Genomic DNA, 16762 nt, shown 5'->3' on the forward strand with positions numbered 1-16762 from the left:
TTATTTAGAACTCCCTCTTAGCTAGGGACTTGTCCATTCATCAACAACTTCTTCTTCAAGGGTCCTTCAGTTGCTTGATCTCCTTCTTTCCTTTGATGTCATGAAGTATTTGTTTGAAATTCTTCTTGGTAGGGCATCGACCATCGATCACTTTCCTTCCTGGCTTGCATGTCATTTATCCTTATGTGGAAGGTGGCCTTCTTGATATATGTCAAGTTCTTTCGTCATTTGGATACTTCTTTGTCATCTTTTATATGCTTCAGAATACTTTTTACATAGATGCTTAGTTGTACTTTCTTGTTCTCATACTTTGATTTAGTAGCCCTTCATGGCTTCATCCTGACATTGCTTCAACATCAAATAGTGTTTTTGTTGGATTACTTCTTCATCATGACATCTTTGTAGAGTTGAATTAGTTATCTGCATCTTGATATCTTCAAGGCCTTTATAGGTGTCAAGGGTCCTTTGATCTTTTTCCTCCTTTGTCAAAGTTTTCATGCCTTCTTTCTATCTTTTAATGGATCCTATTAGATAGTGTGACCATGGTGTTCTTCACATGCTTGATCTCTTTCTTCATTTGCTTCAGATTCTTAGATTTATTAGTCAACCAACTTATACTCCTTATGGGAGCACTTCTTTATGTTGACCTTTATTGCATTGTAGTACATGCCTTTGAGCATGTCATTGGTGAAAGAGATTCTTTCATACTTGATCATGCTATAGAACTATTCCCATGACTCAATAATATATATGATGACATGACTTAAACTTTGATGCATACATACCTCGTCTTGTTTTTTATTTGATCATCTTGGCTTCATTTTATGGTTCTCCTTGATTGGTGTAGCCTTTCTTTCTCCATCTTTTCTTGCCTGCATATCATCCTTTCTTAAATCCCATGAGTGGGACTCCCAATGAGACATCTTCTCTTATTTATGAACCTTCTTTTGAAGATTATATAAGAGGATCTTGAATACCCTTATCCTACAAATGTTTCTTCTTCTTGATGATGGAGGCCTTTTAATATTTTAATCATGACCAATTATTCTTTCATCATGGATGAGGTCCTATACTAGGTATGCTCCTTCTACATGAATATCTTGAGCTATATCTACACCATGCTCCTATATTCTAGAAGATATATTTAACCATGCATTCTATTATATTTCTACATGCTCATATACTACTCAAAAATTTTAAAGAAGACTTTAAGTAAAGAGGTTCACTTAGTCATAGTAGAGATCTGGTGGATCTTCCTTCTTTTGCTTCTTGTCTTCTTCTTTCACTTCTTGAGTTACATGAGCTTCCTCCCTTTTTATTTTGTTGTTGTTGTCCTTTTTAAGTTTAGGACAATCCTTTTTGTAGTGTCCATATTCTTGGCATCCAAATCATTGGTCTTTGGAAATATCTCTATTGCTTGTTTTTAGTGGACCAAATTTTTGTGTAGGTCTAAGTGATGTGACCTTCTTTACCACGATTTTAGAGAAAATATCTTCTAGTATTTCATATATCTCTCTTTGTGTCTCCTCTTTTGGCATATGGTGACATTTGAGTGGCTTCATATGATTCCTATGAGTCTCTTGATACATTCAAGCACTACTTGATCTTCTGATACCTTCCCATAGATATTAATGACTTCTCTTTTCTATGAGGATTATGATAATCTTCCTTATTATATACAAGGACCTTTTTCATGAGAACTATGACTATCCTCCAATATTTCTATATGCAAAACAAAGTCATTAAACCAAAAACATGAAAGATACTTACTTGGCATGTGAAGAGGAGATATTCACCTTGATGCTTCTTTTGCTTGAGCTGCCCATCATGAACCACCAGTATCCTTTTACCAAAATTTATTTGGGGACGTTCTAACATCATGACATTTTTTATCTTGATATCATCGATACTGTTTTGAGATCATCTTGACTTCCAATTCATCTTTTAAGGTATCTTCGACTTCTACATTTGAGAATATTGTTGACATGCTAGTGATATTGTTATTCCACAAGTGGATTTTATCACACTCTATATTCCTCTGAGTGTATCAGCAAGTGCATACATCTTGCATTATCCAACCTACGATAGAGAGACTTATGTTCTGACCTAAGCACTATTCCATTGAGATCATAGACAAAATCTAGGGCTGTGATAAGTGTATTGGAATGGCACTGTCTCGAGACAGTGATGCATTGTACATACGAATTGTGTAGAGAGGCACTATATGGAGAGTGTGTGTAGTACTGTATAGAGATACTGTCTTATTACTTAAACTTCCTTGTTGCAGTAGATTAAGACACTCACATAACCTGGATTGTGAGAGGCACTCATTGGGTCAGTTCTACCATATCTATATCCCCAAGTCTATAATTTATGCTAAGATTGTCATTTATTTCATAGAGAAGGTTCAGTGATCAAAAAGTGAGGATCTTGGGAATGGTACTAATACATTCCATCAAACTAAACATGTGTTGAGTGTATGACTATAATAAATGAAGTTGATGCTCCATGTATTATTGTAGACTCGCTTGTTGTAGACTTGCTCCTTCAAACCCTCCACCTTGCTTTGATGTTTCTCAAATAAATATCTTTGTATGCCTCTTTTATTCCCTTCCTTGGACTACAACCATAGATTTGAAACCATGTTGAAGAATCTAGGGTAGATGTAGTTAATTAGATTCTTCTTGACATGATAACTATTTGCGAGGCATTCTTAATTTTTTATTATCACAATCTTCTCTTTGAAAATATTAGAATGTGTGTTTCTTATTTCATCAAATAGCTACCAAAACCAAAGAGACAAGAACACAAAATGTTGGCATTCTCCTACGGCTAAAACCTCTCCCTCTTGGAGAGAAAAACCCACACATAATTCTTCTTATAGAGATTCTAACTGACGAACACCAAGACCATGACCCTTGACTTACTATGCCACTCTAAAACCAAGACACCAATCCTCTTCTTTGTCACTGTTGAGATAATCATCATTGCTACACCATTGAGGTCATCATCAAGATCTTCACTATGTTGTAACATCTTTGCACTTTCATCAAGGTCTTAACTGTACCGATATCGTCTTAAGGTATGTACTTAGGCTCCAAGGTCATGACTATTGCTTCTTCATTGCTTCATTCTTCCATGATATCTTCATCATGTCAACAAGGTTTCTATATTGTGCACCAAGATCATGATCTTGTCCTCATTATGACAAAGACCATGAATTCTATATTACTGAAATTATGATTGTTTTGAGTATGTGAATGAATCACTGTGAGATCACCGAGCTTCTACAACTATATGAAGACTATAACTTGATTAGAGATCATGTTGAGCATATCACTGAGATCCTTATTATCATAACTATGCCCAGAACATGACTGTGATTCTCCTCCTGCACTGAGAGCTACATAGTTGAGAGTAATACCACCAAGAAGATCACACTGTAATTACGTACTGTAGTTATAACCAAAGTTGCAGAGACTAGTATTCCTGCACCTCATTTGAGACCCTATACCACTATGCTTGACCACGACTTCAGAGGTGTATGTGAAGATATTTTTGCTCCTTATCCGAAGTTGCATGATGCTTGAAATCTCAGAGGTGTCTGAGTTTCTATTCCACTATTCTGTGAAGTTTAGTGGGGTATATATAGTAGTTAGTCTCCATAAATAAGCCGACATGACCACTAAACTGGTGTCTCACCTTTATGAGCCGACTTGACAGTTATATGACTATTTCTTCATCATTTACTGGTAGTCTTCTTCTTTAGAGGATGGTGCTTGTCTTGGAGGGCTATTTGACACTAGGTTGACCCATATACATTACATGAAGACTCAAGAAGAGCTTCTTACATATGATTTTTACTCTTTGACTTTTTCCAAACTTATGAAATGAACAAGAAACAGATTCATTTAATTTACAAAAATAGTATTTCTTTTTCTTAAAAAGTACATATATCAAAATTTCATTTACAAATATTGAACCTAATTACATTTTTCTTCAACACTTCTCTCCCAGGATACAGGAAACAATATGAATAATGATATAAAAAGTACCCTAACAAGTAAATCAAAATGTGAATTAACTTCAAGTAAAGATACAAATATATACAACTTATAGCCATCTCCAAACGAGTAAATGGAACATCAAATAGGGGGTTGGACTTACATTTAGCCAATTGATCACCCCAAACCAAGTCTCCAATATGGTCCTCCATTTGTTTTTCATGATGAGGTGGTTATGGGATTTGTCCATTGATCTCTCTATCTAATTATTCCCAAGGTAAGATTCCATGCACATCCTGATATCATGGACTTGGCCCATTAAAATTTAACCCATTAGAGACGACTTGCACCCCACTCTATACTCACAACCTTCAAGACAAATTGACAAACTCATATCTTACACGTGAATCAAGATTCAAAATACACAGTGCAAACCCCTGAAATGTAGGGAAAACTCCTTAACTCCATTATTAGATAACTGCTTTATTTCTTGATCACCTAAAGAATTGTGTGAAAGGATGGGAATTTTGCATGTTAGCAAATGATGAAATTTGTTGAGAATCTTCCCCATGACTAATTCCTTCAAATAATTGTTTTCTAACTATCTGGTGCAACTTCCCTACAAGATGCTTCTTTAAAGCATCAAAATCCATGTCCAATCTCTCCAACTGCTCTGTTGCATTGTTGTTGTACATAAATAAACTATAATAAAGATCAAAATTGTCTCCATGAGTGTTCTCAACAATTTGGAGCAATGTTTCATAACCTTTAGTATTAATTGGAGTAGATCCCAAGTTCAACTTTCCTAACATCCTCCCCATAGTGTGGGTAATAAATTGACTTTCAGCAGCACAACGATCATGTTGAGCACATGACATCTCAACCATCTTGTAACATTCTTTCACAAAGATATACAAAAAATTATAGCAACGTTCTTCTATTGATCCTTTCCCAATTCTATCCCTCTCATAGACATATTAAAGACCACTCCACCCAACTTTCCCACTTTTAGGCCCAAACATAGGACGTGTGCACAATATATCAAATTCTGGAGGGAGTACCTACAAAAATAGATTGCGTGGAAACTCTTTGACGCAAAGGACGTCTGCAAATAATGTGTTCCTATTTAGCCTGTGAGTTGGAAATGACCTCAATATAGACTCTATTGATATAATATATGAACATAGCAATATAACATCATGATGTTCTTCAAAAAAATCATTTGCATCCTTGAAGAAAGAAACTCCCATTTTTCGAGCAAACTCTTATGAGAAACCTCCCCATGATTCGTTATAGAATGAGCCAATACTATATGACCTTGCTTAACCATAGTTTTTTAAGGAAATTGCCCATAATTAACAAATCCAACTATACCAATCTTCAAATGATTATTAGTTTCAAAGTCTTCACTTTCCTTAGATTCATTACCAAAAGGTTGAGCAACATCCAATGCTTTAATCTTCAGATGTCTGAGAAGGGAACTATATTCTCTATTTTGTTTCTTCCTAACAGAAAATAGAGATATATTGTAGCATATTTGTGCTAGCATTAAGGGTTGTTTGACACCAAAGAAAGGATGTGAATATTGAAAACAAATAGCTAAAGGTTTAACTGAGACAACCATGCATTGAAATTCAAACATCTCCAAGCTTTTGGTGTACTTTGCTACATCTTCGAATATAAATTTAGATAGATCAAACCCTTAGATTTTATGACACAAGTAAGAACATAATTTAGCTTTTGCTTCTAGAACACCTAATATTCATGGTTAATTTGAAGTCAAGTTTTTCTGTTCGAAAACAAAGCCATAGAAATTCACCAATACAAGACAAATTTCTTACCAACAAAATATTTGATGGTACAACAATATTTGACAAGTCAAGCTACATGTACTGGACCTCAAAACATTTAAGACCAACATGAAATCTATAAAATAACCCTTTTTTATAAAAATTCTAGCATCACCTGCATCAATTAACAAGATAAAACCCTCAACAATGTTAAAGCACAAAAAACTTCGGAAGGTTAAACTACTTAAAACCCCAACAGATAATCCAGAGTGTCTAGATTCATAACATCCAAAATAATAATTCATTTGGTATACTTTTACTTACTAGGGGACACTATCACTTAAAAACCATATCACAGAGGATTTACCTAATAACTGAATGGAGAATTTTTGACACATCAATTGATTTACAGGGTACTAACATCTCATTCCATGATTGATTGATATGCGTACATATTGATTCTAAAACAACAAAAAGAGTTGAAATTGCATTAGAAGAATTGTGTTTTATATGCTTTTGACCATAAAATGATATCATAATGACTGGAAAGTCTATACATCAGTAAAAGATGATTACTACAACAAAAATTGAATGTTCATAAATTTTTTTTATATAAACACAGAAAAATCTTAAAATTAATCCCACTCCTCCACATGAGGTCCATTGCACATCCCTTGATCAGGTGCATGCACAGTCCACAAATTAAAACAATACTAACATAATGAACATCTATGCTTACATATATGTTTTAAAACCATCTTTAAATGATCTGAAGAACAAAATATCACATTTCAAAAAAAAAAAAATAGGAACATGTATCCTACTATTGAAAGGAAAAATCCTTCAATAAAGTATTTTGTTATGAAATTGACTAATGCATGCCTTATAATCCAAAAGGTTGTAATGAGTCAAGGTTACTTACGGTCGACATGCCTATAAATCCAAGGAAAACAAGGATTGTTCAAACACCAAAAGCAAGATAACGCAAGGAAAAAACCTTTAATTCAACACAATACTCCAAAAAAAACTGAGATCTAATATGTAAAATCGAAAATAACCTTAATTTGAAACAAAAGATTAGGAAATTGACGAATGTCATGCCTAGCTCTCATTAATTTCAAAAAATATTCAAAATTTAAAAGCACCTAGCTTTAGAAGAAACTTATATGTACAAAAGATATTTTTGACAGTTCAATGTTAGATGTGATGCAAAAGGAAATAAACTACATAAAATAAGTAAATTTAAAACAAAAAGAATTTTGTCAAGTCTAAAATGCTTACTACTTTCTCACAAATTTGACCACTAAAATGTATGATCCTCATTGATTTAAAGAACACTTAATTTCATAATGATATACAGAGAGATTTTTTATGGTTAAATGCCAAATGTGAAGCCAAAAAACCTAGTTAAACAGAGAAGGGAAAAAAAAAATTGAGAACCTCTTTTAATGCTTGAAATTCTCAATATCATATGGATGCGAGACATTCAGATCCATAATATTTGAGTTAAAACAACAATATTTTATCAAGAAAAATAGCTTACTTACGGTTGGAGTTCCCAAATGGAAATTAATTTATTTCAACCATGTGAATTATCAAATTTAATGCCTAATACCTTATAGACTCACCAGAAAACAAATTTAAACATCCAAATTCATCTTCAAGACCAAAGATGGAGCACCTCGAAGCCAACAATTCATTAGAGGTTTAAACAATGGAAAAATGACAAAGTTGACCAACATTGCAAAGAGAAAATGACGATATTTACTTGAAAATGTTACTAAACCATTGCACCAATTAGAAAAATATCTAGACTAGAGAGTATTTAATGAAAAAAAAACATTTTCAAACATTGAGTTGTTATGTGCATACACGAATCCAACACAATATCGGAGGCATTATATGCATAGTTTGTTCTTTAAAATTCAGATGGCCCTTTCCCGGGCCAAACTAAGTCCTGAGATGGTTCTCCATCTATTTTTCATGAGAAGGTGGTTACGAGATCTAAAAATTTACCTCTCTATATAATTATTCCCACGGAAGGATGCCATGTGTAGGCTGAAATCATGGACCCGGCCCATTAAAATCTAACCCATTAGATACCACTTGCACCCACCCTATACTCACAACCTTCAAGACAAATTGTCAAACTCGTATCTTACACATGAATCAAGATTCAAACTTCACAGTGAAAACCTTGAAATGCAGGGAAAATTCAACTGGGAACCTACCTGAATAAAACTGCAAACCCTTGGTGTTGAAAAATGCAGTAAGAAATTCTTAATTTGATTTTTCCTTAGTCAAATTGACAAAATTCAAAATTCCACATCAACGGACAGCTTGGAGTAGTTAACTGAGGTGACATGGCACTTATCATATAGACAACGTAGTTAATTTGAGTTAGGCGCATGAATTTTAGTTGTATGTAGCGATTCCTAAAATTTAGGAGCCTAGGTTGAGTTAATTTAAGTTGTAATCAGTTAAACTAGTTATAATTGTCAATAGAACTAGTGGGCCGTCAGTTAAGTAGTGGGACATAAGTTTAACTCATAGATCATCTAGTTAACTAATTAATCAACTAATAATTATCTCCTGCATGCAAATAATATGAGTTCCCTAGTGGTGGTGGAGTTTCCAAGGCAGTTATAAACTAGTTGAGTGTACAGGTGTTGCATGAGGTCAGGTGGACCATCCTTAGGAATTTCACAATCAATTAGAGGAGTATCCTAGTTAATAGTGGCCTAATTCATCGAGGAGAAATGTACGGAAATAGGAGCTTGGAGGGCTTGATAATTTGTTAAGTACTAGCCAAGATCAGTCATTCAACAGGAGAGAATAAAATTGCTTTTGTAGGATGAGCTCTGACATTGAGCTAACAATTGTAATAGCTTCTATTACTCACTTGATTAATTAACACAAGGCTAAAGGGGTTTCGAGCAGCTTTTTTTCCCATAGATAAATATTTGTGTATGTGTGGTCAATATTCTTGTATTTTTATGATTTGATTTCTAATTTCTGAATTGAATTTCGCAACTGAGTAGAGTAGGCTTGAGTCTTGTGATTTAATAAATTTCATGATTATTTTCAAATATACACATAATTTCTACATGTTATCAAAGAAGGATTCACATTAGAACCTGTATGCACTTGAGGTCGAAGATGCATGCAAAACCTTTAGGAGCAAGGCAGGGATTTGAGATATTATGGTTGAGAGGGAGCATGATTTATCTCTCAAAATGGAGCCTCAAAAGGAGCCTCGTGAAGTTGTGGAGAAGCCACAAATGGAGAGGCAGGAAAAAGGAAGAGTGGAGACATCCACTCTAGCAGATACCTCCAATAGGGGGAAAGTTCGAGCTAAGTTGGAAGAAGGAGAAGATGCAGCCATACCTCCAAGTGTGAGGTGGGGCGATGTGAAGACCTTGTCCAAGAGTTTTAGAAAATTAGGCAGGGTCCATTGAGGTGCTTTTGTCTCATGGATAATTACCCTTAATACATGGGCCCATAGTATTTAGTAGTAGGAGGATCAATGTCATTCAGATACTGAGTAGTGCATATAAGTTTTGATAGCTCCCAGCAGACAATTGCAGATTGATCCGATGGTTTTTTTAATGCTTCTCAGTTTTAGATGTTGCAGTAGTAGTAACAATAGTGAGAATCCAATACATTACATAAGTGCATGATAGGGGTGGTTGATAATCCCTTTCTTGCTGAGAGGGAGTATTGAAAAATTCAACAAGAAATTCTTAATTTGATTTTGCCTTATCAACTTGAGGAAATTCGAAATTCCACATCAGCAAACGGCTTGGAGTAGTTTACTGAGGTGACATGGAATTTTTCACTTAGATAACTTAGCTAATTAGATTTAGGGGCATGAAGCTAAATTGTATGTAGTGATTCCTAAATTAAAGGAGCCTAGGTTGAGTTAATTTCAGTTGTAATCAGTTAAACTAGCTCTAACTGTTAATAGAACTAGTGGGTGGTCAGCTAAGTAGTGGGACATTAGTCTAACTCAGAGATCATCTAGTTAACTGGTCAACCCACTAATAAGTAGCTCATGCATTCAAATAATATGAGTTTCCCAGTTGTGGTGGAGTTTCTAAAGAAGTTAACAAGAAGTTGTAAACTAGTTGAGTGTGTACGTGTTGCATGAGGTCAGGTCGACCATCCTCGGGAATTGCACATTCAAATAGAGGAATTTCCTAGTCAATAGGGGCATAATTCCTCAAGTAACAATGCAAGGAAATAGGATCTCAGAGGGCTTGAGAATTGGTTAAGTACTAACCAAGATAAATCATTTAGCAGGAGGGAATAGAATTGCTTTTACAGGTTGAGCTCTGGCATTGAGCTGACAATTGTAATAACTTCTCTTTCTCACTTGATTAATGAACACAAGGTTGAAGGGGTTTTGAGAAGTTAGTTTCCCCTAGATAAATCTGTGTATTTGTGATAAATATTCTTGCATGTTTATGATTTGAGTTCTAGATTGTGAATTGAATTCCAAAGATGTGTAGAGTAGGTTTGAGTTGTGATTTAGTAAATTTCATGAGCAGTTTCAAACCTACACATAATTTCTACACTTGGGCCCTAAAATCCAGGGTGAATTCAACCTAACCTCGATTTTCTAAGAATGGTAGAGGGACAAATAACCCCTAACCAATCCCATTCCTATAAATCGGGTCGATCGAAAGAAACTTCTACCTGCAAACCAAATGAATTAGGCTTGGACTATGTTTTCACCCATTTTTTATGGGCTAAAATATAATAATTATTTATTTATTAAATATTTTTTGGGCTAACTATTGAAAAGGGGTGTAATTTTAAAAAATTGCCCCTCCAAAATATGACACCCTTTAAATTTCACCCATGGGCTAAGGTTTGTCCCTAAAATTTTCTATGATGTGCTACTCTAATTCAAGAAAACACATTATATCAAAGAAAAAATTACCTCTAGGATAAAGATGATCTAAATCATCAAACAAGTCCTAGTTCTACTATTTTAGATGGCCTTCCAAGGGACTTCTCACTTGACGAAATATGATCCCTGCGAGCAAAGTTTTCTAGAGAAAGGTGGGGTAGCAGACCAATTGCTTGCCCACAACCAGTGCTATAGGGTGTTTTTATAAGATTGGTCACTAAGATATCTTAGTCCCACGAGGGCAGTCGAATCTTGAGCTTCTTGGTGATCATCCATGACACAAGATTCCCTACCACTAATTGGTTAGAAACCCGAAAAACTGCTCGTATTGTGACCTAGTCTAACCCCTCTAAATCGAGTTTCTGAAAGACTCTGGTTTTTTACAGTCGGATTGTGAAGGATTTTAAGCTCCCTAAAGTGTCAACTTTCTATGTCTCAATGTAAGAAATAGTGGGTGTTATTGGAAGCCTATCCCACTAATCCTACACCTAACTACAAAGATTTTTTTCTCCCTCGTACCCAATTGGGCTTAATCTATGCGAGTTAAATTATTATTATGGTAGAGTGTTTCAAGTCTTGGCTTGGTGGTTGTAACCAAGCTCATGTCAACCACCAAGCTCATGTTCGCTTAGGGTGTGCATGTGTGAAGAATGTGTCAAGTGGCATTAGGGGAATTTTGAGGTCTAAAATGGCCCTCATAAGAAAAATGTACAACCAAAATAAACTTTATAATAACCAATAGGATTCAAGATGATGATGTCAACAATGGGGGATGATTCACCATTTTTGGAGTAAAAAATTAAAATAGATCAAAAAATAATAAAATAATAAAACTGCTTTTTCAACTTGTATTTTCAACTTATCTCCCTAATTTTTTACTCAAATTTCAAGCGGGAAAACTCATTGGATGCAAAATTTAATTCATCATCCAAATAGTACCCATGTTGCACACTTTCAATGGACCTTTCTACACAAAAAATGAGAAATACATGAAAAACGTGATTGCAATCACATTTTTAATGTATTTCTCATTTTTTGTGTAACAAGGTCCATCTAAAGTATGCAACATGGGTACTCCTTGGATGAGGAATCAAATTCTACATCCAACGAGTGTTCCCGCTCGAAATTTGAGTAAACCTGTAGGGAGATAAGTTGAAAATATGAATTGAAAAGTAGTTTTTTCTTCTTCTTTTTTCCACTAAAATTTGATGATGTAATCTAATCTTATTTTATTATTTCCACTATTATTTTATAATTTCCTTAGGAGACCCATTTTAGAACTCAAAATTCCCCTAAGTATGAGTTAATTAAGCATGTTTTTGTTGAAATATGTAACTAGGTTCGGTCTTCATAAGAACATGTAATCATGATTTTATGTAATTTATGTAAAGAAGAAAATAAAATTATTTTTGTTATTCTTGAGGCATGGGTTTTATGCTCAAGTATATTTGTTTTATAGGTCAAGCACCAATTGAGTGCTTCTAGGGTTTTTCATTGAGTCTACAAGTCAATTGAGTCATTTTCATGTTTGGAAGACTCTTTTGGGCATGTTACATATTGTAAGGAAAAATTATTTGAGTCAAATCTAGATTCAAAACACTCTCTAAGACCTCATCATAGTGCAAAGAACAAGTTGGCCTTCAAAGGAGCAAGTTGGCCTATCTAGGAGGACAAGTCAACCTATTAGGGTACTCAAGGAAGATTATATATTAGAGCATTCAACCTCATTCAAAGGAGCATCGATCAAGCATCTAAGAGCAAGCAAGAAGTGAAAAAAAGAAAGGACAAGAAGCCTCTTAGACAGCGAAGAAAATAAAAAGGAACACTGAAAGTTTGGGACTGTTTTTGGGCCTCCTACACCTCACACATGTGAAGCGATTAGGGTTAGCATTTATTGCAAGGAATTTGAGTTGTAGTACCATTAAGAAGTCATTCATCAATCCCAACAATATTTTTTTTAGGACAAAGTTCACAAGGAAAAAGGATGAGTCCAAGTGAAGGGAAAAGAAGATATATTTCTCCATTTCTTCTCACTCATGCTATCCTAGGGTTTTCGCAGAAGAGAATGAAAGTTGGAGGTCAAAAGAGGCAAAGATATTACATTCAAGGTACAAGTTTGAGCTTATGATGTTAAGGCATATTTGAAGCAAAGAGACTTACGGTGACTTTGTAAATAGTAAGGCCTTCAAGAAGAATTGTGATGTGTTCTTGGAGGGGTCATTTGACAAGGGTCACAGGTTTGGAATTCTTTAATTGAAGTTCTATAAGAAGAGAAGCATTCTTGTGGGTTTTCCTTTTAAGTGGAGAGGTTTTGGCCCTAGATGATTTCCTATATCTTTTGTCCTCTTGTATCATTGTTCTTTATTGTTTTGGTAGTTGTTTGCTGATAACACTAATTATAATCAAGTGAAGAAGAAGCTAACCAAGTTAAGTAAAATACATCACAAGAAGTTATCAAAAATAAAATAAATCACCTAATTTGTTGCCCCTATATTTCTCAACAGTTTTGGTGATGCTAATGTTGCCGAAAATAGAGTGCATAAAATGTAAATAGTACTAAAAATGAACAGTAAAATGAACAGCAAACTGAAGCACACAATCCCCCACCCAAGAAGGAAATCGACCAGCAAAAGAAATGATGGCAAATAAGCAACCCAAAGACAAGAAAAATGGACAAAAGATCTAGTGTCTAAGGAACTGGGATCTAAAGGAAAAAAATCTACTAAAAGTGATGCAAAAAACTAGCAAAAACAGAGGTGAAAATGCTAGAAAATTGTAGAAAACAAACTGCAAATGGGAGTATGATCAAGGTGATCCTAAAGGGAAAAGACAACACAATATTCTAAAGGGAATGGAGTGTTATAAAAACCTATCTAAAAGAGCTTGCAAAACATTGAGAGAAGCACTAAAAAATAATGGCTAAAAATGTTGCACACTAGACTCCTCAACTCAACAATTCTCTTCCTAAATGATAGAGGTGTACTCTAGAAAAATACTAAGTGGATCTAGGCCTAGAGGTGGCTCAAAAAAGAGAATAAACTCTTCTCGACACATAAGCAACAGTCTCAGAAAAAACTGAAAATAAATAAATAATATTGGGAAAATGAAAAATGTGATTTCTAACCTAGAAAGTGTGTCTGAATGTGGAAAATTGGCTAAAAAGTGCATTAGGGAGCGCAGAAAAGAGGCCAAAAAGTGTATTTTGTTCTTTCTTCTCCCAATTGGAAAATATGCTCCAGATTGTGTTGTCTCATGCTCAGCTAGTACATGTGCTCTGCAGAAAGATGTGAAACCCCAAGAGGAACAAAAAAAAAAAAAAACTGAGAATAAAAGAGATCTAAAAATAGAAATTGATAGGAATGAAAATTCTAGGAAAGCACTTAAAATAGTTGAAACAATAGTCACCAAGGTTTTGACTCACTACACCAATGGAATTGTCATTTGTTAGTATGAATTATTTTTGCAAGTGAGCGAAAATCCCTTCACTTATGTTATAGGTGACCTATAGCCCTAACAACAAAATATCATTGTTTCTATGCTTCAAATTTGCAACAAAATATTAGAAAAAACCTGCAGAAAAATATGGTATGCAAATCGAAACATATAACAACAGAAATATAAGTGTAATAACCCAATGCTTAATATGAAATATCAATTTATTAATAAAAAGTGATACACCCAGTGAGGAGTGATTACAGAATTGGCCCTGTAGATCCCCCTTCATGGGATGGGTCCTTTCTTCACTTTGCACTTTAGAAATGTGCTTCTCTCTCTCAATATGCAATGGACAAAAAAGAAAACAAAATATGCTTGAACTCAGGTGGGAGCTCAAATGTTATAAGACAATAATGGGGACAATGAAAATGGTCGTGGTCAAGAATAGAGAGAAGACCCTCTATTTCTAACAAAATATTGGAATAGTTGAGAATTAAAAAATAATAAATATTATTGACTAATCAAAATCTAGCCGTCGTGAATATTTTATTATATTTTTTGAGAAGGAAAAGATATTCAAAATGGTCAAATATATTTATTTAGAAAGTGGTTAAATTAATTAACAAATAAAAATGATTTATTAATCACTTTGTGAAGATTAAGACAAATATGAGTTTGAATTAATTATTAAATAATCATTTAATAATTATATCATAGGGAAAATAAGGGATAAATAAATAATGATTTAATTAATTATTCCATGATGACTAAGTCAAAAGTGATAAGAAATAATCATCAAATAATGATTTCTAGAATAAATATTTCTAGAGAATATTAAATAAATAATTATTTATTTAATTATTCTCATGGGGTTTTGGTATTTTAATGAGAAATAATTTAGGACAATGGTTCACTAAATTATTTCCTATGGTGAAAGTAGGTTTTATTATGGTAAAACTCATCCTACATGTTGTATTTCTATCAACCTAGTAATAAATGGTTAGGTGAACATTTTTGGGGTGATAACACACCATTCCAGATGTGGAAGTCGCTTACTAATTTGTTTGAAAGAAATAGTGATGCCAGTAAACTCACTTTGAAGGAAAATTTGAGGAACATTAGAATGGGAAAAAACAAGTCCATTGTTACATATTTATCTAGTTTTGCTCAAGTGAGGGATGAACTTAGAGGTGTTGGAGAGATAGTTCCACTAGTAGATCTTGTGAGCCTTTCTCTTTTTGGGCTTCACAAATCTTGAAATAGTTTCCACGATGACGTGAATGGCAAAGATAAGTTCCCTAATAAGGAGATATTGTGGTTAGATCTTTTACAGGAAGAGATAAGGAGGACCACAAGGGATGTTGTCTCTGCTAGGACAAAAGATGAGGAGGAATTTTCTTTAATTAGAAAAGGGAAGAAAGCCAAGGGCAAGAAGGCCCAACACAAAACCGAGTCTAGTCAAAATGGATGCAAGGAAAAGAAGGATCTTAGCAAGATCAAGTGTTTTCATTGTCATGAGTTTGTAGTAGTAGCAGGAGGAGAAACACTCTCTTCTTACTTCGAATTGGAATTATCTTTGATAGCTTGCATGGAAAGCTTAGTTAAAGGTAGTGTGTGGTACATTAACTCGGGGGATTCATTCCACATGACAGGGGATAAATATTTTCTCAGTGGTTTGGTGGAGAAAGATATGCAATTCCATATTGAGCTTAGAAATGATGGCAGATACATGACCAAAGGAGTTGTTACAGTGAGCTTTAAGAGGGAGTTGGGTTCCCTTCTCCATCTCAAGAATGTAATGTATTTTCTAGGATTGAAGAAAAACCTTATCTGAGTAGTAGTCCTTGAAGACAAAGGGTATGATGTAGTATTCAGTAAATGGAAGGCCTACCTCAAGCATTCTGCTTCAAGACAAGTCAAGAAAATTGGTGCCAGGATCAAGAACCTCTACAAATTGGAGGTTGATGCATGTGTAGCCATGAGAACAAGCAGAGAGTTCCCAAAGTAGATATGTGGTGGTTGAGTGAGATTAGGATAGAGCTCTCAATATGGATCCTCATCGAGTATCTTAGTTTCAGGTTAAGCTAGTTGGAAATTGGGATGACCAACATGATGATGATGACGAGGACCATAGCCCAAGGTGAGTGGAGTCAGCCACTTAGTCAAATATTCTAGTATAGGGAAAGTTCGAGCCAAGTGGGCAAAGGATTTGGTTAAGGGATCTCAGAAGAGATTTGAATGTCCCAACATCAAGAATAAGACATCGAGGTACACAGGGTGCATGGCACTTATACTAAAGTGGTGAAGTCACAGAGAATGGTGGGGAATAATGGGTCTCAAAATCAAGTTCCCCAAAAGGAAGCAAAGAAGTCTTCTAGTTCACAGGGGGAAGTTGGAGCAACAAAGAACTTTGTATAATTGATGAGAAATCCAAGTGCACAAGGTTCTTCAAGAATCCCTTCCTCGCTAAGAGGGAGTGTTGAAAATGGAGCACAGAATTGATTCTTTGACTTGTGTGTAGGTTTTCACCCTGTACAGAATTTACCAGCAAACAAATTCTTAAAAAATAAAAATAATAATAATAATGGCAAGAACATAAAACAAATATACTCAAATAT

General features: G+C 34.6%; 1 pseudogene; it reads right to left on the bottom strand.

The window, feature by feature from the left end:
* Window positions 1–4419: 4419 nt before the first annotated feature.
* LOC149165494 (arogenate dehydrogenase 2, chloroplastic pseudogene) lies at window positions 4420–5646 on the bottom strand (annotated as a pseudogene).
* Window positions 5647–16762: the final 11116 nt, after the last annotated feature.

This window comes from Pinus tabuliformis, chromosome 5_1, assembly GCF_031772625.1.
Source record: "Pinus tabuliformis cultivar Carrire ecotype Pingquan chromosome 5_1, CPIR1, whole genome shotgun sequence".
Classification (NCBI taxonomy): domain Eukaryota; kingdom Viridiplantae; phylum Streptophyta; class Pinopsida; order Pinales; family Pinaceae; genus Pinus; species Pinus tabuliformis.